Source organism: Ursus americanus, chromosome 19, assembly GCF_024610735.1.
Source record: "Ursus americanus isolate L20-20 chromosome 19, mUrsAme1.1.p, whole genome shotgun sequence".
Lineage (NCBI taxonomy): Eukaryota > Metazoa > Chordata > Mammalia > Carnivora > Ursidae > Ursus > Ursus americanus.
In genome coordinates this window covers 17,120,444-17,141,306 of record NC_142145.1, presented here as the reverse complement: position 1 = coordinate 17,141,306, position 20,863 = coordinate 17,120,444, and the positions used below count along the sequence as shown (strand labels likewise).

Genomic DNA, 20,863 nt, shown 5'->3' with positions numbered 1-20,863 from the left:
GGCAGTCATTTTTAGACATTTGCACTTTAAAAGTCTATTTGTAGGGGCGCCTGGGTGGCTTGCTTGGTTCAGTGTCCCACACTTGATCTCAGTTCTTAGTCTCAGGGTTGGGAGTTCAAGCCCTGCACTGCACACCGAACCTACTTAAAAACAAATCAATAAATGTCTGTCGCAGCGTTTGCTTTTTGGTACCTGAGTCAGTCACACAGGCCACACACCACAGCTCGGGGGCGCTGCCTCGGGTCTAAATTTTACTATAATCCCCAACATTGGAGACCAGTGATCTGATCAGAACACATCCCGTTTCCAAAGATCTGAGCAGTGTCAGACAAGAGACGTCAGTTTTCCGGTAACATCAAGGGGCACCCTCAGCATTTTTCTTGAACCACCAGGAAAAAACCACGCTTCACGAGGGAGCACAGCTTGAGGCCCAGAAACTCATGATCAATACCTGGGAGAAAAAAAAGGCAGCTTCTACCTTTAGCTCTGAGACCAGTAAGCCATTGGAGAGCCCCAAATTCCCACCACGGGAAACCTTCTTGCGCTGGGTCCAGTAACTGTAATTCTATTATATCCGTGTGTTACAGAACACTTAAGATTAGTCATAAGGAATAAGCCTCCTAAGACATAAAATTCCACCATTTCCTCTATTCGTCCCCAAATCATGTGATAAACCAGAGATATATGAAGTATATTAAAGATACAGATATAAAGATATCTATTTCATATTTATGTATATTCTATCTCTAAAGCATGTAGTGACATATAAAATAGGAGCCGTGTCCTCATCTGCTTGCAGTTATGGCAGCGACAGTGACAAACACCCATCTCGGTGTAATTCCACGGGGCAGGTGCTAGGAGAAGCCACAGGACAGCAGGGACTTCAAGGAAGGACGGAGAGAGGCGGGAAGTTATTTGAGTTTGGCCGTGACCAGGGCGGGAGAGGGGAAGTGAGAGAAGCAAGGACTTCAGCGGAGGACTCCACGGGATGCCAGGATTAGGTACCAGAGTGTAGGCAGGTGGAGGAAGAAGATGGTTTGAAGAGGAGGCTGGAGAGGTAGACTGAGGCAAGGCTGGGAGGCCTTGCAGGTGAGAGGCATTGGGAACTTGTGTGCTAAGCTAGCAGAGGCCATGAGAGGCTCCTCGTGCTTTGGACAAATGTCTCCGGGCCTTCTACAGGTGCTCAGTCAGCGACTGGGGGGCAAGACCCGCCTCCCGTCCTTCTGACGCTTCACCTCAGGGGAGACAGACAGGAACACAGCCCTCAGAAATGTCTACACTGTGACGGGGAGGCACTGGAGGCGGGGACACGGAGACGCGGGAAGGGGCAGGAATGTTCCAGGACAAGCGAGGAAGGCTCTGGGGGTTGAAGCATCAGCAGAGCACGGAAGGAGGGAGAGCACTGTTCAGGGAACCGTCGGCGTCAAGAGCCTGGGGCCTCTTCCACAGGAACTGGCCTCATCAGATAGGCAGCAGAAATGATAACCCCAAGCAGGAACTCCAGGGAGAGATGAAGTCGAGGTGTGGCCGAGACAAGATGGCAGGAAGTCCCTACGGCCCTGTAGCTGGCAGATGACCAAGACCGAGGCGAAGGCAGGGCAGGCAGAGGGCTCAGGGAAAGCCTTTCAGAGGGAGAAGCAACAGCTCTCGGATAGATCTGAACCAAAGAAACAAAAGCCCCTTCCCTCAGGGAGCTTTCGTGCTGGTGGGAGACACAGATGACACAGGACATCATAGAGCTGTCAGCAGCTGGGACTTTGGACAGAAAATGGGACAGCAGGGGACAGCGGGCAGGTGGGGTAAATCAGCCCCAACGACCGGGGTGAGTGGGCAGCCAGAGCGCAGCCCAGCACACAGCAGGCAGCTTCTAGACATCTATGGCTTGGATCAATGCTCAGCTTGTGAAAAAGGCCTCCCTAGCGACCTGTGCAAAACCGCAAACCCTCGCCTTCTTCACTGGCCTGCTCTACCCCTTGCCCCCCACTCATTTTTTCCCATTGCATTTCTCACCAGCCCACATATGCTCGCTGCTGTGTTTCTTCTCGCTCTCTCCATGTGGAAATGTACGCTCCACGAGGGCAGAGACATGGTCTCTTTTTCTGATGAATCCAGAACATCTAGAACGGTGCCTGGCACATAGGAGATACTCCACAGTTCGGTGGAAGGAAGGAAGGAAGGAAGGAAGGAAGGAGATGGAGAGAGAAAGGAGGAAGGAGGAAGGAGGAAGGGGCGGGGAGGAAGGAACTCAGTTCTCACTCGATACCACCAGGGCCACAGATGAGTGGCCTAAAATTAAGAAACATTAACTGGCTCTCACATTTCTACATAGAGAGATCCTGTCAGAGAGCAGTGACATCAGCAAGCATTCGTTGGAAACCTAACCATTCCTGTGTGGCTTCAGTTGGAATAAAAAGAAGTATCTATCGGTGACGCCAGAACGAGGCACAGACAATACACGGGATCGCAGTCCGAGGAACAGGTCCCTGAATGACCGCCATCACGGCTGTGCGTGGGATGCTCCCCACTGCTCTCGGGACAACAAACGCAAAGCCTTGGCAGATCCTGTGATCGCGATCCAGGTGAGCGTACGTTTCGATCCAATGCCCTTCAGAGCCCATACTCCACGTAAAGGAAACAGCTAACATCTGCGTGCAGCTGAATTCCGAGCCGTTACTCCTTCACCTCCGTTGTGACTTGTCCGCCACGCTGCCTGGGACTGTAAAGGTAACGACTGCACTGAGAACCACCCCGAACTCATAGGGCGCCTTTCTTCTAAGGCATGTATTGGTCTTCAAGTACCATGTTAATTAGGCTTCCCCATCCCTGAAAGCTACGGTTTCGTCACCTGCACCTTGCAGAGAGGAAATGGAGACGCGAACAGGTGAAGATGTGTGGCAAAGGTCGCAGAGCCAGCCAAGGAAGGGGTGCGCACCTGTCCCACAGCCCGGGCCACCACCCACGCCGTTAACAACAGTTAGCCAGAGTCTCCACCACCGGGGCAGGTACCCAGTAGTAGAGGAGCGAGAACAAGCCCCGCTCTTCGGATCTGTTCTTGGGACTCACTCCACAGCTAATGTGGGGTCATCTTAGTTCCCAGAAGCAAACCACACACACACACACACACACCCTTAATTTTTCACAACATGCAGAGTTCTTTGGGAGAAAAGTCTAGAACAACCATCTGGGACATTTTCTGATAAGGAGAGTTATGTTCATCCCCCCATTTCCCCAAAGATCAGGAAACTATTTCAGGCTGGAAGGCTCTCGAAGGCAGCTCCTCTGGATGTTCTAACCACTATCCTGCCCAGGGCGAGTGGACAAACCAGATGGCTTCTCTAGGCCCAATCAGTCCACGACTTGTTATCTTTCTTTCTCTCACAGGTTTTTCAACTGTTTCCTTAAGTGAATTTCTTATCTGTTAAGTTCAGGGCAGAATCCATTGGTAGGAGTTACGTAAGTTTTCCATCGATTATGTATCAACCATATTCCTGATTTCGAGTCCAAGTTGAAAGTCACATTTCACTGCCATGTAGTTTCCGTGTGGGGGCGGGACAGGTCTGTACACAGTGGTAAGGTACACACTTGTAAATGCAAAGACTATCTCTAGAAAGGTAACCGATAAACTGGTAAGGGCTGTTGACTTTGGGGAGGGGAAGCGGGCGCTGACGCGGAAGGGAGAAGAGTGCTTGACACTCTATACCGTTTCGGACCTTTTGAAGATTGTAGCATTCACATGTTTTACTTCAAAAATTAAACTGGAAAACAAACAAAAAATACATGGGACAACACTGAAGCTTGGAAGCTATTTTTGTTGGAGTCCTTCATCAGAAAGTAACAACGATGATTTCACATGTTGGCTTACCACTGATGTTTGCCAACTCTAGTGCTCAAGAAAGATGGTGAGCGCCCCAACGGCAGGGGACACTTTAGTTGGACCTTGAATCGGTGTCCTTGTATGAGTCACCTATTGCTGCATAACAAATGACCCCCAACCTCAGCAGTTTCAAACACAAGTATTATCCCAGTTTCGACAGCTCAGGATCGTGGGCCTGACCTAAGACTCCGCCTCCCAGCTCGCTCACAGGCCTGCTGGCAGGATTTGGTTTCTCATGGGCTGGTGGCTTGCTCAGAGAACAAGTCAAAAGGAGGGTCTTCTTTGCACCCTCGCCTTGGAAGTGACCTCCCACCCCTTTTGCCATATTCTGTTCATGACAAGCACATCAGCAGGTCCAGCTCCTCGACAAGGAGGCAGGTCGCCCAGAAACAGCAGAAACCGCAAATCAGACTTATGAGAATCTGGAGACATTATAGCGGGGCCCCAAATTTGGTAAAAAGTCCCTTGAGACAGCTCGCATGCAACAAGCATGAGAGGTCTAGCAGTCAGATGCAAACCAGGGAGCCGCGACTTCCCGCCAAAGCACACCAGCAGATGCGAAGCGTTACAAGCACTCCCAGAACTGGAAGGCTCCAGAGGAGGCAAAGGGAAAATTCAAAATTCGCTTTTAACATCCAAGGGGTATCAGCCCTGGTGTGATACGTTCACTTTTTTATTTTAGCACCGCGGAACACAGCGTTTATATCTTACTTGGTGTGGGTGGGAGGAGGGGTGATTATCAATGCTTAGCCTGTGTTATGCAACAAAAGAGAAATGAAACACACAGGTAATCACGTTAAACATGATCTTTTCTCTGCGCCCACTGTGGGTCACTGCAGCATATAAAGGCCACAGCTGAAAAACCAGCTCTATCAATTGACCTTTAAGTCCACATTTCTGATCCTATTTGATTACCATCAATCTCCTATTCACAAGTTTGTCTGTATATGTAAAACTGTCTTGGAGATGTAGATAAATGGGAAAAAAAATTTTTTTTTAATCTGAAGTTGGAAAAGGTAAAGCAAACAAAGCCATTTTAATCTTCTACTCACTTAACTAAATCCTTGAAAGGATTAAAAAATATTTAACTTGTCAATTTCCTTAAAAAGTCCTTTTACAATGAAAAGGGGTGAGTTCACAATGACTGTAAGTGAAGGTTTTACAGGACTGACTCACTTTGGCCCCGCCCCCAAGCCCCTGTAAGGAACGTCCTATTGTATGCTGACTGACACACATTGACAGCTCGGGAATTTAACAAGTAGGAGTCAGATCTTATCAAACGGCTCAGCGTTGGTAGGCTGACTTCCAATTCAGAGCTGGGTTGGGGGGTGGAGGGGGAGACGGAGAAAAAAAGGACTTCTCGGAAGGTGTGAGTTGGGGCGGGGAGAGTCAAAATTACATTGGCACTGTGGATTTTCCATCATTGGCCAGTCATACGCAAGGCCAGAGAAATGATCTCATTTTACAATCCTCAAAATCTTTTAAGATTCATTTATTTCAGAGAGAGAGAGAGAAACCGAGCCTGAGAGCATGGAGGAAGGCAGGGGACACAGGGAAAGGGAAAAGAGAATCTCCAACAGACTCTGTGCTGAGCGCAGAGCCCAACGCTGGGCTCGATCCCAGAACCCTGAGATCATGACCTGAGCCCAAACCAAGAGTCAGCCGCTCAACGGACTGAGCCACCCAGGCGTCCCAACCCTCCAAATCTCCTCATTGGCTTTAGCCAATGCAAATAATATTGCACACCCTATGTGAACAACTTATATTTTCTGTGAACAGCTTTACCCCAAGAGAAGGAAGATGTGGTTTCACATTTCCTCTTCTCTTCTGTTTGCTCACACCCACCCCTCCTCCTCACCCTGATTAGGAAGTGATTTCTAAGCAGTCAAGAGTCAGGTCGCAGTAGCCATGTCCCAGACTCCATCATGATCTGGACAGAAGGCCCCCTCCTCGACTCAGCAACACGCGCACGATGCATGCGGCTGGCGGGTGCTGGCGGCACAACGGGGCTGCTCTGGGGCCAGCCAGCTGTTCAAAATTCATAGAAATGGACTTGCAGTCCATTCACATAACCACAGTTGGTCAGATGGGGGCACTCGCCAGGGGAGCAAAAGTGGCCCTTGAACACCAACTGGTCTACTTCAGAATCACTTGGGGAAGGTCCGAAAAGGGTCTGACGTGGGCGTTTCTACTTTCTCAACCTCCCAAGGGGATTCTAGTGCACAGCTGTCAGGACTGGGTCACTGGTCCAGGCTGCAGTGAAATACGAATTTCTGTTCTGCCAGCTGGTTGACTCCCCTCGATCAGACCTTTACTCTTTCTTTTCGAGGCTGTTTCACGCCCGCCTGAGAGCTTTGCTGAGCTTTAGCACCAAAGAGTTAAGACGGTAACACTACCGCCTGTTTTAGAGCTGCGAGGGATGTTAGAGAAAACTTCCAAACTCTTCATTTTTACGAGCAGAATGTGGGGCTTGGGAAAGGTTAGGGGAGGTGAGCGCTGATCTGTATTTCGTCTCCCCGGGGCCAATGTCCCCACCTGAAAAGTAGTGATGGATGGACGGCCGGATGGATGAAATCATCAGTGAATGCCCACTGGGTTAACGAGCCTTGGGATGAAGAGGAGGTCATGACCCTCGAAGGGAGAGAAACCGTGACAGATTTTTACAGTTCAATATGGGAAGTGCCAGGAGATGCTCCGGCTGCCGTGGGAGCCTGGTCCCTAATGCAGCCTGGGAAGGGCCTGGGAGGGGCTTCGGGCCAGGAGAGCACTGTGCTGAATGTCAGAGGATAAAGAATCGCGTCCCTTGAAGAAAGGCCAGAAGGGGAAAGGTGGCCCGCCCTCTCTTTAGAATTCTTGCGACTCTACGATACTGCCCGTGAAGGTACTTTGGCGTCAGCAAATCACGACACAGATGTGAGCTATGAGGTTGGGACGCGATCAAGGCTGCCCCCAGCTGATGCCATCACACAACCGAGTCCTGCATCTGTGACGCTGCTCATTTATTTCAATCGCTTCCCCCATGTGCTGATACTCCAGCAATCCCATAAGCCCCGGTGAATTTTAGACACGCTAAAAGGCATCCCACAGAGGGCAGACTCCTCCAGCATCTACTTTCCAGGCAGTTCTCGGCCTCCACTATGCATTAGACTCCCCCCAGGTGTACCCCACTTGGGTGACTCCCACCGCCCCCCCCCACGGGGGACTCAGGCATCAGCATAGCTGATGCTCCCCAGATGATTCCAGTGTGCAGCCAAGTTGGAGAACCTCATTTATTACAACCCCCAAGAAGCCTGAACACCCCCCCACAGACAGCAGCTCAGTCATTGCGGGTTTAGACATCTTAAGGCAGGCTCCAGATCATATGGAATCCATTTGCCTCCTCTGGACGAGGATGGGGTTCTTTTAGGAAAACAGAGTTACCCTCCAAATGATGACTGGCCTGGATTAATACTAATTTGTCTTTTTTAAAGATACATAGGCTGATAGGGGAGGCGGGGGGTTGCCCGGAAGTAGGACAAGTGGCAGAGAACAGACTGTCCGAGCAATGAATGTGCTGCAGAGAAACCATAAAACAGATGAGGTACAGATTACAGGAGAATGCACCTGGAGGAATGCAGGATGGATAACAGTTCAGTGGATTTACGTTAACAAAGTGCTAACATGCTTACTGCGGTCCTCTGACAACAGGTAACAGGACAGAGCACGGGGGCTCAGAAACAACTCCGTTTATATTTCTACTTCCTTTAATAACATAGGAAGGCCGGGGTAATAAGACCTTGGTTATCAAATTACAGCTGGAATACGCTGCCTAAAATCAAGCCATCAGATGCCTCTTTGTGTTCCGCAAGAAAGTCTAGAAGAAAACACAGAAGTCGCGTCTTCTACTCTGTATCAAAGGGCACATGAGGATGGAGCTGCTGTCCTTTCAAATAAGCTGGTCCTGCCCGTCCCCTGTGCCTGCAGCCCAGCATCCTCGGCATCGTCCAGAGCTTGGGTGAACTGCAGAGTTTCACCTTCCCACCAAGCCCGAACCTACATTTTCACAAGACTCCCCAGGAGATCCACGTGCGCATTCATGTCTGAGAAGACAGCAGTCTACACTGTGGAAGTAGCCATTCTCTGGACGGTCCATCACAGCCCGTGGGGGCCTCTCAGAGGCCAGAACTGCTTTAGGCCCCATTTATTTTCAAGTATTTCCCCCACCCCAATTGAAACTTTTCATCACTTCCTGAACCCCGGGGAACCCTGATCATTCTTCAAGACTGTCCTCCAGAGTAAACCCCCTCTTGGGAAGCTTCCTGAACACCCCTGAACCGAGTGAATCACTCCCTTCTCTGTGCTCCGGCAGCCTGACATGTCCCACTTCCCGCCCTCACCCCTGCAGGCTAGTCTCCCTTCACTCACCCGGGCACGCAGGGAGCAACCACTCCCACTAATATCCCCCAGACAGTAAGCAAATAACAAGCCACAGCCAGTCCGCCCGCACCTGAGCTGTAGAGAGCAGGACAGATGTGGTCCCTTCTTCGGAAGCTTCCCGACTCAGGGAGCAGCACACCAATAATCCCACAAGCAAACGAAGGAACGAGCAAGAGAGCAAAGGGGCCCTGCGTTCACGGGGGGAGCCCAAAAGCAAAAGATAAGGAGTCTTTGTGGGGAAGAGCTTTTCAGGCAAGAAAGCAACAAATGTGCAGGTCCCGGGACAGGCAAGGAACAAATGTGCAGGTCCCGGGACAGGCAAGGGCTCGTAGTGCTCCAGAGGCTGAAGCAGGACAAGAGGGAAACTGGCAGGGGGTCGCAGGCTGGGCCTGCTAAGCCACGGGCAGGAGGTAAATGTTATCAGTGCAACGGTGAGCTACCAAAAAAAATTTTTTTTTAAGATTTTATTTATTTAAGAGAGAGAGATCATGAACGGGGGGGGGGGGGATAGAGGGAGACAGAGGGGAGCCAGATGTGGGGCTCAATCCCAGGACCCTGGGATCATGACCTGAGCAAAGGCAGATGCTTAACCAGCTGAGCCACCCAGGCGCCCCAGAGCTACAAAAAAGTTTGCAGCTAGGCACAGACATGCTCCAGGACCTGAGTGGCCGCTCTGGGCTGGGAATGGAGACATCGGTTAGGGGACTCCTGGGGCGGGGGAGGGGGGAGCTCAGGAGGAGGGTGGTGGTGGTTTGAATAACGGGGTGGCAATGGAGACAATCAGCTGGACTCAAGAGCTTGTGGACTACAAGCAGCAGATCTAAGAGATGGATTGGAAATGGAGGTCACAGGGCGCCTGGGTGGCTCAGTCGGTGAAGCGTCTGCCTTCGGCTCAGGTTATGATTCCAAGGTCCTGGGATCAAGCCCCGCATCAGGCTCCCAGTTCAGCGGGGAGCCTGCTTCCCCTGCTCCCTCTGCCCCACGCCCCCACCCCTGCTGGTGCTTGCTCTATCTCTAAATAAAATCTTAAAAAAAAAAAAAAAGGAAATGGAGGTCGGGGTGGCATGATGTGGAGGAGGAAGGGGGTCAGGGTTCAAGTCCAGGTGTCTGGATTCACACCAGCTGGAGAGTCATTCTAAAAGCGGGGGAAGGGGGGGGTGCGGCGGGGGGAGGGGGGTCGGTGCTGGATGCATGGTTCCTGTGCCGCTCTGGAGCTCCACCAGCGGAGAGGACAGGCTGGCAGGGAGGAGGAGCTGGCTGCCGTGGAAACCCAGCAGGCACTGGTGTGTTAAAACCACCGAAAGGGAGCAGATTCCCTCCCAAAGCAGCAGCACGCTGGGACGGCGTCCCGGGGAAAGCCCGCATTCTCAGATGCTGTAGGAAAGCTTTCCCAAGCCCCGCACGGCACACTGTGGGTGGGCTGCCTTGTAGTGGAAGCAGTCCTGTGCGTCCTGGCAAGTTTAGCAGCACCCCCCGAGCTGGGACAACCTAAAACATCCTCTAGGGCCCCAGGCTGCCCTAGCTGATCAGGTTAGGGATGCTCGTGCAGTCTTTAATAAAGCTGGTGCCTGACTTTGGTCTTGAAAGGTCACAGCCCACCCAAGGGGAAGAGTTCCACAAATCGCTTCAACTTTCTCACGTTCTGGCTTCATGGACAAGCACCTAGAAGTCACGGAATAAAACCAGACCTCGTACTAAGCTTGACCTTGCTCTATCTAATAAGAAACAACGGTAGTGGTACTAACCCCGATAGTCTTGAAAACCCTGTAACTTCATTGTCTTTTGATAATAAACACAGACCCCAAACAGTGAGCGAATATTGGTGTGAGCTGTTTTTCCCTGTATGCAAATATTTTATAGCCCAGAGTGATGGAATGGGGTAGAAGCTTCCAAGTATCATTGGTAAAAAGATCTGCCATCGAAACCAAGATGTCACAAGAGTCCAGTTTTCCCAAGTTAAGAGCTAACTAAAAATAATCCCTGGTATTTTGCGGCATTTTGCAAAGGATGGCAATATGTACCAGAAGTTGGTGCTAAAAAATCTGAAAATACCAATTGTTATTTGTGACTATTTTAATAAGTAATAAGGTCCAAGAACATGATTATTCTCCTGTGGCACCTTCCCAAAGGAATGAAGCCATGAAGTTCACTTGATCCGGCCACAAGTGGTTCTTCTGAACCCAGGGTCACTACACAAAACCACCAACTTCAACACCTGCTCTCAGAGAACATCTTGCAATAACGACCGCTAACTCCAGTGACTCTACGTGTGGAAAAAGGCATATGTCTGACTCTACCGTTGTCCTTACGCTTGTAGAACAGCTACGACAAGGTAAGCACCGTGCTGGGGGCTGGGTTACACCAGTGAGCCCTAAACAGGTGCTCTTCTCACGGAGGTGACAGCCTAATGCAGAGACAGACAGACCAGCGATTGCAATACAGTTCAGGATGGCACCACCCCCGGCCCACACCTGTCCTGCTTCTCACCTGCTCAAGGTCATGTATGTCACTAAGGAATCTTAGCATACCCCTGCCACGGCTGGACGGGACTCCGGAATCCTACTCACCAAAAACTTCCGGCCAGTGGTCCTCAACCTGGAGCAGGTGTAAGAATCATCTGGAAGTTTTGTTCAGACACAGAAGGCTGGGTTCTACTTCCCGAGTTTCTGATTCAGTAAAACTGCTGCTGTCGCTGCTCTAAGAACATTCTTTGAAAAGTGGAGTTAGGGGCTGGCACATGCAGTAAAAGCTCGCCACCATCTCCGAGATGGCGAGATCTGGGTCAGGAATGTACAGAGAGTGACCAGAACAAAGGAGGGGCCCCTCACTTTGACCTGGGAGGGTGGAGAATCAGGAAGTCTTCAAGGAGGAAGTAGCACCTGGTCAGCAGGTGGGGGGGGGGGGGATGGGAGCCACGGGCAAAGATCAGGGCACACGTGGAGACCCTGAGATAGAGAAGCGCGCTCTGTCCTATTAGAATTCCAGCTAAGAGGGAAATGACGTTTCATTTCAGGTAAGGTTAGTAGAAGCGACTGCACCATTAACCTCAGGAATGAAAACATTCCTTTCCCACTGAAAGCATTTTAATGATCAAATATATCATCGTCAGCCTTTTTCTTTTTGCATTAAACGCTTCCTTCCTTAAACAAGGTACATTTGTCTGTCACAGCGGCACCTGGCTGGCTCGGTCTCGGTGGAGGGTACAACTTGATCTCAGGGTTGTGACTTCAAGCCCCACACTGGGTGTAGAGATTACTTAAATACATAAAATCTTTAAAAAAATAAATAAGAGTCTATCACAATGCCAGCTTATGAAGTACTAATTACCCTGCCATTTTAATTTCACTACTAAGGATATGGGCAAATGTAGGACGCTCAGAGTCGGTCTAAAGATGGGACCTGCACCAGTCCAGGAAACAAGAAATAAAGTAGAAATCTCAGGGTCACCTGTTACGTGGAGACCAATGTGGGCAGAGGTCGGGGAGGGGAGGATCCAGTAAATTTAGTGTAAATAGGGAGTAAGAGCTGGGAATTTTGCTGGAGCCTTTTTGCTAAGAGCCTTCATTCCAATAATTAATGTGGTCATCGAAAGGTTCATGAAAACTAGGAACCCCAAAAAATGTTAAAGGGAGTTTAAAACATAAAAAAAATAAAAAAAATCAAAGGAGGGAGACTACCATCTTTGTCTGGTAAGGGGGGTTAACATACAGCCAGGTCTGGGAGATAACATCGACTCTGAACACTTTGGGACAGAAAAAGGATTCCTAACAACTTAAGAGTTTAGTCAGACAAATTCTAAAGTACACAAGGACTGGCCAACAGGATGTTAGGATGAAAATACTGTTTGAGGGGTGCCTGGGGGCTCAGTCGGTTAAGCATCCAACTCCTGATTTCGGCTCAGGTCATGACCCCAGGATCTGGCTCCTCGCTCCAGGCAGAGTCCGCTTGTCCCCACTCCCACCCCCCCCTGCTCTCACTCTGGCACGTTCTCTCTCAAATAAAGAGAATCTTTAAAAAATATATTGTTTGAAAGATTTGAAGTATTCTCATATAAAAATGTGAAGACCATGAACTTTGTTATATTAAAAAATTCTAAGGGTACTCCAGACTGAAAATCACTGTGTCATTCCTAAGACAAAGTAGCAAACAAAATTTTACTTAATAATCAAATGTACCTTAGTCCTCGCAACGGTCTCCGGCACTGATGCTCCCTTAGTCCTCTGACAAGTACAAGTACAGCCATATCATGCTCACCGATTTCCTTAGGACACATGCAAAGGAAACTATATATAACACCTAAGGTCATCTGATAAAAAGCAAGCATCAAGTCCCACCGGAACACAGAGGCTGGTAGCGTGGGACGCACTATAGATTTCCTTCTGTTATTCCGCTGGGTCCTTGCTGGGAACTTCTTTTTCAAAACTGATGTAGTGCCTTATGGATTGCATGGCTTTACTGATTTTTAACTTTAAAAAAAAAAAAAAAAAAAAAGAAGAGTCTTTTCATTTAAAAATGCTCCAGTGGCGCCTGGGTGGCGCTGCGGTTAAGCATCTGCCTTTGGCTCAGGGCGGGATCTCAGCATTCTGGGATCGAGCCCCACGTCAGGCTTCTCTGCTGGCAGCCTGCTTCTTCCTCTCCCACTCCCCCTGCTTGTGTTCCCTCTCTCGCTGGCTCTCTCTGTCAAATAAATAAAATCTTTAAAAAAATAAAAAATAAAAACGCTCCAAATTTTGTCAGACTTCAGTGATTAGGTATATGAATGTTGGTACTATTTTTCTGTACATTTAAATTTTCTCAAAATACAGAAAAAAAACCCATCTAAAATAAAAAGGCCTCATTTAAAATTTGATAACCCTTCTAAAGGGACCTAGGGTATTCGTTGTGTAGACCTAAAAAATACTTCATCACAGTGAATAGGGACTGAAACACGTACCTGCCATCGGAAACGCAGGTTTCTTTTCTCTTACCTCGTGTGGAAGCCATTACTTCCTTGTACTTCAGTTAGATAGGTGTTTGTAGGATTCCCCCACTACATATTAAATATCCGAAGGGCAAACACTATTTCTAACAAGCTATAGCTCTCTAAAGTCAGCACTGAAAGTGAGGCCTTCAAAGCTGTCTTCAAGGATCGGGTCCATTATAATCACTCGCTGAACACATTGTTGAGTTCCTACTGTGTGCTGGGAGCTGTGTTAGCACTGGCTGCATACAGCGAGCGTATATCCCAAGAGGAACAGGGAGAACTCCCCAAAATACAGACTATGTACTATCCACATCTGGGTCTACAGATACTGGACGTATCCATTGGGATTGGTACACCTTAAGCATCAGGATTTCAAACATCCCAATATGTGTCATTGTTGTTATGACAGTGCCTCATCTAAGAAACTGAGCTTGCTATCGCAACACGGTGGCCCCTCGTGCTGGTCAAACACTACTGACTATGTCATAGGACAACGTACAGGGAGGCTGCCCATGATGGCCAAAGTGGCCTATGCTTCATTGTCTTAACTTACACCTTGAAATTATGTCCACCATGTAACTTTTAAGAGTTGGAGTCTTATGACATAGGAGACCGTGCAGAGTCATGGAATGACATCAGGAAGATAGTCTATAAAACGTCGGGGTGTGACAGGAAGCACAAAGAAATGGGAGCTTTGGAAAAATTAATTGACGCCACTGAACTGAAAGTTGGGAAGAGCGTCCTAGCTCAGCCCCAGCCAAAGACCATGCACCCAGACCCCGCTTCCCCTTGTGTTGCTCTTCTGGTCCATGGGGATACCATCCACCCTAACAACTGCCAAGTGAGAAGACTTCAGCAATGAAGTGGCCTAAAAATACACAGCATGTTATGACTAGCCAAGGTCAAAGCACTGGTCAGTGACTCGGCCAGATCAGACATCTCCTGACCCCAGGGTCTTTCCCTTTCATTATTACAAATAATGAATATTCATCAAAGCCCAGGTAAATAAAACACAGCCATTTTGAGAGAATAGGGGAAAAAAAAAAAAAATCAATCCTCCTCCCACCCAATCCCCAAATTTTAAAAAATGTATGGAAGATCCAGAAGTTGTCAAACAGAACATACAAGTAGTCCTCAAATTGCAAACATCTTTGTGTTCCAAAAGTTCAATTCTGGGTAGTGTTTCCAAATAAAATGCAGGACATGCAATTAATGTGAATTTTAGATACATTTTTTTTGGTATAAGTATGTCCCAAATACTACATGGGATATACTTATGGTAAAAAAAAAAAAATTTTGTTCACTGTTCATCTGAGATTCAAATGTAACTGTGTGCCCTGTATTTTTAATTGCTAACCAATTTCTGGGTCATTTGTACTGCTTTTCCAAGACAGCTATGAGGTTCTGGAAAGAACCCTTACCTTGGGAGTTGAGAAAACACAGTTCAATTTCTGGTTTTTGAGACCTCAAGCAAGTTATAGTTCCTTCACTTGCAAAAAGAGGCCAGTAAATACATACACCACACAATTTAAATGCCCTTGTGGTTGAGAAATCTTGTGACTTTATCAAGTTCCCATTCAAAACAAACTGGCCCTTTCCTGGGTCTAACAAGGATTTTGATGTGTGTGCGGTTGTCCTGTGTATCAGACAATATTGCATCGGCCCTCCTTCTCTTCATCCGTAAAGTGGGGCCAGTGCATTCGCACAAGCGCTTTTTTTGCTCAAATGTAAATACATTATTGCTTTAAAAAAAAAAAAAGCTGAACGTATGATTTCACAAAAATCTATCAAAATTCAAAGGCTGACCCTGAGGATAGGATGCACAGGTTTCAGAAGCTTTCCAACATCCCTGTGGGACTCCAGAAACCCACCTCCGCACGCCACTTCCCAAAGTTACCTGTCTCCGGCCAAGACTTCCAAACCCATCAAAGCCTTGACCTCTGGCCCCTCCTGGGTGTCCAACAACAGGAACGGAACATGACCGAAGCTAAATTCTCCCCCTCCTAGCCTGCTCCTCTGCCTCTGAGGCCATTCTCTTTAGCTGCTTACATTAGAAATCTGAGAATCACCTGACACCTCCCTCTAGAAGCTCCTCAAATCTGACTCACACCAAGACCAAGATTCCACCTCTCAGTTCCTACACTGCACGTCTCACCTCCACTCTGGTCATCCTGGCCCTCACTGAGCCCCCATCATCTCTCTCATGGACACTGCAGCAGCCTCCTGACTGCTCTCCTGCCCCCCAAACCCATTACACACATCACAGGCTGAGTTACCCACTGAAATCAGAAATCAAGTCCTGTCTCTCCACTGCTTAAAAATACTTGAATGCCCTCCTATCAGCTTGGTCCCTGCCTACCTCATTTCATGCTTCTTGGCCCCACCATGACTTCCCCCAGCTATTCTGGTCTTCTCACAGCTTCTAGAACACAAACCAAGCTCTCACCACAGGGTCTTTGCACATGCCCTTCCTATCAGCTGGACCAGGGGAAGCCCTGAGTGGTGCTTCTCATCCTTCAGGTCTCAACTTAAGTATAATCTCCTCCAAGAGACCCTCCGAGGCCATTTTTTTTAAATTGTGGTAAATATATGTAACAAAAATTTACTGTTTTATCCATTTTTAACAGTACAGCTCAGTGGTACTAAGTACATTCACATTGGCACTGTTGTGCCATTATTACCATCATCCAGCTCCAGAATTTTTTCATCATCCCAAACTGAAATGCTTATGAAACAATAATTCCCCATTCCCCGGCCCCTGGTAAGTACTGTTCTATTTTCCATCCCTATGAATGTGACTATTCTAGGTACCTCACAGAGTGGAATCATACAATACTGGTCCTTTTGTGTCTGGCTTATTTAACCAAGCATTAAGGTCTTCAAGTTTCACTCACGTTATAGCATGTGTCAGAATTTCTTTCCTTTTTAAAGACAGAATAACATCCCATTGTATGGACACACCATGTTTTGTATATCCATTCATCCATCAGTAGTCATCCAGGTTCCTCTGGGGCCATTTTCAAGTAGGATCTCATTATTCTCTTATTTTCCTCTAAGTGCTTATCATAGATTGTAACTCTAAGATCAGTTTGTTTCATGTCTCCTTTGCTCAATATTTTAATATCTAGTCTTGCCACCCCACCCCAACGACCCTGGTAAGCTCCACAAAGGGGAGGACCATGTCTGTTTTGTTCATCCTTGTGTGTGTGTGTGTGTGTGTGTGTACACATTTAGTTTTATTGTAACAAAGCAACTCGTACACTTTTAACGTTTAAAACCGAGCATCATCTTTCCTTTCCAGTGAAACAAAAAGAACATTTAAAAATAAACAGGAGCAGAATTACAATAGAGAATGTCAATTCCAAGTAAGATCCTCCAGGTTCTGCTGATTCTCCCATCCAGTGGCAGGGCTCAAGTCAGCATTAGGAGAGAGTTTTATTTTAAAAGTGTCATCTTAGGGGCGCCTGGGTGGCACAGCAGTTAGGCGTCTGCCTTCAGCTCAGGGCGTGATCCCGGCGTTCCGGGATCGAGCCCCACATCAGGCTCCTCCGCTGGGAGCCTGCTTCTTCCTCTCCCACTCCCCCTGCTTGTGTTCCCTCTCTCGCTGGCTGTCTCTATCTCTGTCGAATAAATAAATAAAATCTTTAAAAAAATAAAAAAATAAAAGTGTCATCTTAAACTGCAAAATGTCCATTAAACATCACAATTAAACATGCCGAAGGAGAAGCCATGTTCATCCTACTCTTAACCACCATTTCCTGGTACAGCCCTAGAGTGTAGAGGGGATTTAATAAGTAATTGTTGAATCACTGAATGAAAGAACATCATTAAGGCTCCAGAAAGCCACTGGTCTTTAGACGCATTCACAGATTCCATGCCCTTTGTATTCAACTGTGAAAGAGAACAAGTTAATGCACGTGTGTGTGTGTGTGTGTGTACGCCCATGCACACACACGTGCACGCTGAGTTCTCTGGGCACAAACAATTCCCTTGTCACATGTAAGTCGATCTGTTTGTGACGAACATTTCCATTTCCTGTGTCTTTTTTCAAGAATGCATCGTGTGCAAAAGTAACTTGCGTGTTCAAGCAAGGAAAGGGAATTAAGTACTGATAAATGTTACAATGTGGATGTCTGCTCAGGGGCGCCTGGGTGGCGCAGTCAGTTAAGTGTCCAGCTCTTGGTCTGGGCTCAGGTCATGATCTCAGGGTCATGAGATCGAACCCGGAGTCAGGCTCCCTGCTTAGCACGGAGTTTGCTTGTCCCTCTCCCTCCGCTCCTACCCCCTTCCTCTCTGGCTCTCTTGCTCTCTCGAATAAATAAATAGTCTTTAAAAAAAAAGAAAACATTCTGCTAAGTAAAAGGAGTCAATCACAAAGGAACAGATGTTGTAGGATACCGTTTACGCAAAACGTCCAGATAGGCAAATACATAGAGTCCAGAGTGGGAAAGCAGATTGGAGGTTGCCAGGAGCTGAGCGGAGGAAGGAACGTGAGTGACCGCTAACAGGCATAGGATCTTCTTGGGTGATGAAAAGGTTCTAAAATTTTTTTGGCGATGGTTGCACAACTCTGTTAATATCCTAAAAACCAGTGGACAAAACACTTTAAAAGGATGAATTATATGGTACTTGAATTATATCTCCATAAAGCTGTTTAAGAAAAAGACCACAGGTGGGGGGAGCCTGGGGGGCTCAGTTGGTTAAGCCTCCGACTCGGTTTTTGCTCAAGTCATGAGATCGAGCCCCACCTCTGGCTCCAGGCTGAGCGGGGAGTCTCCTTGAGATTCTCTGCCCACGGTGCATCCCCCCCCCCCGCCCCACTACCCTGCTTGCTCTCACTCTCCAAAAAAAAAAAAAAAGAGACACAACATGTGGATGGACATGGAGGAGGCTGGCCGGCATCTGAGCTTTGGGAAGAGCTTCCCAAGGAGGCGACACACAGCAAGGGGGCGGCACCTTGGCAACAGCCCTGGAGGGGCAGCCGCTTCCCTCTCGCCGCAGAGGACCCCTGGCCCCACAAACCCTGTGGATTACAGGCCATCTTCCCTCCAGTAAAGGCCTCTGCTTTGTGCAAACCATTTCCTTTTTCTAACACCAGTCCTCTCCCCGACCAAAGTAGGAAGACAGGCTCTGAAGATAAACAAAGGTAAAGCGCTCCGGACCAAGACTTTACATAAATACGCAGGTTTCTGAAGAGCCTCCTTATAACACAGCCCATTGAGTTTAGAGCATTTTGAAACTCAGATTTCCGTTTGCAACCCAGGTTCTGCCAGGAAGGTTATCTTTGGCTCCTCTTTCCCTAACACCCCATAGCCAAACCGTCCGGAAATCCTGTTGGCTCTACCTTTTAAATATACCCACAACTTTCTCTTTCACAGAGAGTTCACCCAGGTCCAAGCCTCCACCATAGCTCACCTGGGTCAGCTTCCTACCTGGTCTCTCTGCCTAGGACCACCCCCGCCACCCCCATCTCCCCACAGCAACCAAAAGCGGCCCTTTTAAAATGCAACCAGACCACAGATCATCCTGTACCAACTGCCCCCTGATCCTGCCCAACGTCAAAGCCAAGGTCTTTACACACCTAGGAAGCCCTGCACGGTGGGGCTCCCCTTCCTGCTCTTGGCTTCCCCCCCTTCCCCTCCTCACTCGTAGGTCTGAGGAACAGCCAACCACCTATTCATGGGCTCCATCAGACAAATCAGGGCCAAGCACCTGCACATTAGGGCCTCTGCACAGAGAAATTGGTCCCCTCTGCCCAGGACACGCTGTTCCCAGATCAAGGTCCCCCCGCCCCCCCGGCTGAGTCTTCGCTCCAATGTCACCTTCTCCACGCCACAACTGCATCCTGTTCTCCCCCAGGCCCCTCTACCCCCCAGTACTTATCTTCAGATCATCATTGAGCATCATTGAGCCTTTTACTACCGTTAGCATCGACTGCCTCTCTTCCCCTCTCTAGAAGGTGAGCTCCGTGAGGGCAGGCTCTTCATCTTCTGGGTTCACCGACAGATGCCAAGTGCCTGGCACACAGGATGTGCCTTTTAATATCTGCTGGGCAGCTGGCAGGATGAACAAACGTGGCCTCTGTTTCAGACTATAAGGCTAAGAAAGAGGGTCCACTCTGTGGAATGACCGAGGAGACAGAAAGTTCCTTAGGAGAAACCAAGAGTGTCCTTCTTTGGCCATGGAATTTGGGAAGGGAGACCAAGCGTTACCCAGGAAACATGGCCTAAGTAAACTTCCTTCAGCTTCGAAAAGAGTGTTGGTCCAAGTGATCTCAAAGGACACCTTAGACACTAGTTAGTCACCATTTCACACAGTCCGCGGTTCTCACATTGACCTTTGAGAATTTTCACCATGTTTCTCTATGTAAGGGGGAAAGCCTAAGACCGAGAGGAAAAAAAAATCTGAACAATCTTAATCAAGTTGAGCTAGACAAGTATCAAACCTGAGAGATCAGCCATGTTAGCTCAATAGCCTTTCTGTGGCTGTGACCACACAGGACTGGAAGATGGAAAATACCCAAGGATGGTGGTACTTGGGCTTAGTGTGAAGATTTTTTTTTTTTTAGCTCAAAAAAAATAAATAAATAAAAAATAAACCTACTTTTAAAACATGCAAATCCTTATTTTGGCTAATTTTTCACAGTCTGAACATAAACTGAGAGTCTGTTGTTCTCTAGAAAATATAGATTAATATACCTTGAGCCTAAGAGACTGATCTCTAATCATTTAAGCATGGCTTCTGGTGTTTATCCTATTATTATTATTATTATTTAGATTTTATTTATTTGACAAAGAGAGAGACAGCCAGAGAGGGAGGGAACACAAGCAGGGGGAGTGGGAGAGGAAGAAGCAGGCTCCCAGCAGAGCAGGGAGCCCAATGTGGGGCTCAATCCCAGGACCCTGGGATCAGGCCCTGAGCCGAAGGCAGATGCTTAATGACTGAGCCACCCAGGCGCCCCTATCCTGCTATTATTACACAGAGGCAACATGAGATAATTCTGCCATTCCACAGTCTATAACTGCCCTTTGGCCTTAAAGCTTATTTTGAAAACCATGGATTCCATCCCAAGGTAGAAATCCATCTATTAAGGATTCAATTTTTCCAAACATTTAAATATCAGTTTCTCTCCCATGCTAACCCTCCTTCCACCTAAACAAAACAAAACAAAAAAAATGTGTTTTAATCCAAGTCAATTCTGAAGCCAAAGTTAAGGATTTTTTTTCTCTACTCCAGAATGTACTTCTTGGAAGACAGCTGTGGTCTGCAGGGGCCTCCAGATTGTGGAAGCAGGGCTCCTGAGCGTTTCCGCCTGCGCAGCCAGAGTCTGTGGCCGGCTCCCCGAGTGCAGCTGCAGGTGAAAAGGAGAAGCATGTCACGCCCTTCAGGCGCCCTCCACGCAACCATCCTGCCTGTAGTTCCCCAAGTTTTTATTTCCAAGCTGTTTTGGAGGAGATCGTCCCTGCCCATCCCAACCACTTTCTATGAAAGATAAATGTCACAAAACCGAAGATGATCTCAGAAACCCCTACAAACATACAGATACTCGTTTGCCTATCTTCACAGCAACGTTATGCACAAGAGCCGAACGTGGACACAGCCCAAGTGCC

The 20,863-nt window shown here is 48.1% G+C and overlaps 1 protein-coding gene across 3 annotated transcripts in view; it reads right to left on the bottom strand.

The window, feature by feature from the left end:
- The window catches only part of ATP8B1 (ATPase phospholipid transporting 8B1), a 118,767-nt gene that overhangs the window by 91,499 nt on the left and 6,405 nt on the right, over positions 1–20,863 (bottom strand). The window contains exon 1 of one of the 3 annotated variants that reach the window (XM_045790175.2): positions 10,858–11,200. The exons of the other annotated variants lie outside the window; for them this stretch is intronic. The gene's annotated coding sequence lies outside the window, so the exon portion shown is untranslated. Of the gene's footprint in view, positions 1–10,857; positions 11,201–20,863 lie in introns of those variants that run through there. 3 annotated transcript variants of the gene reach the window in all.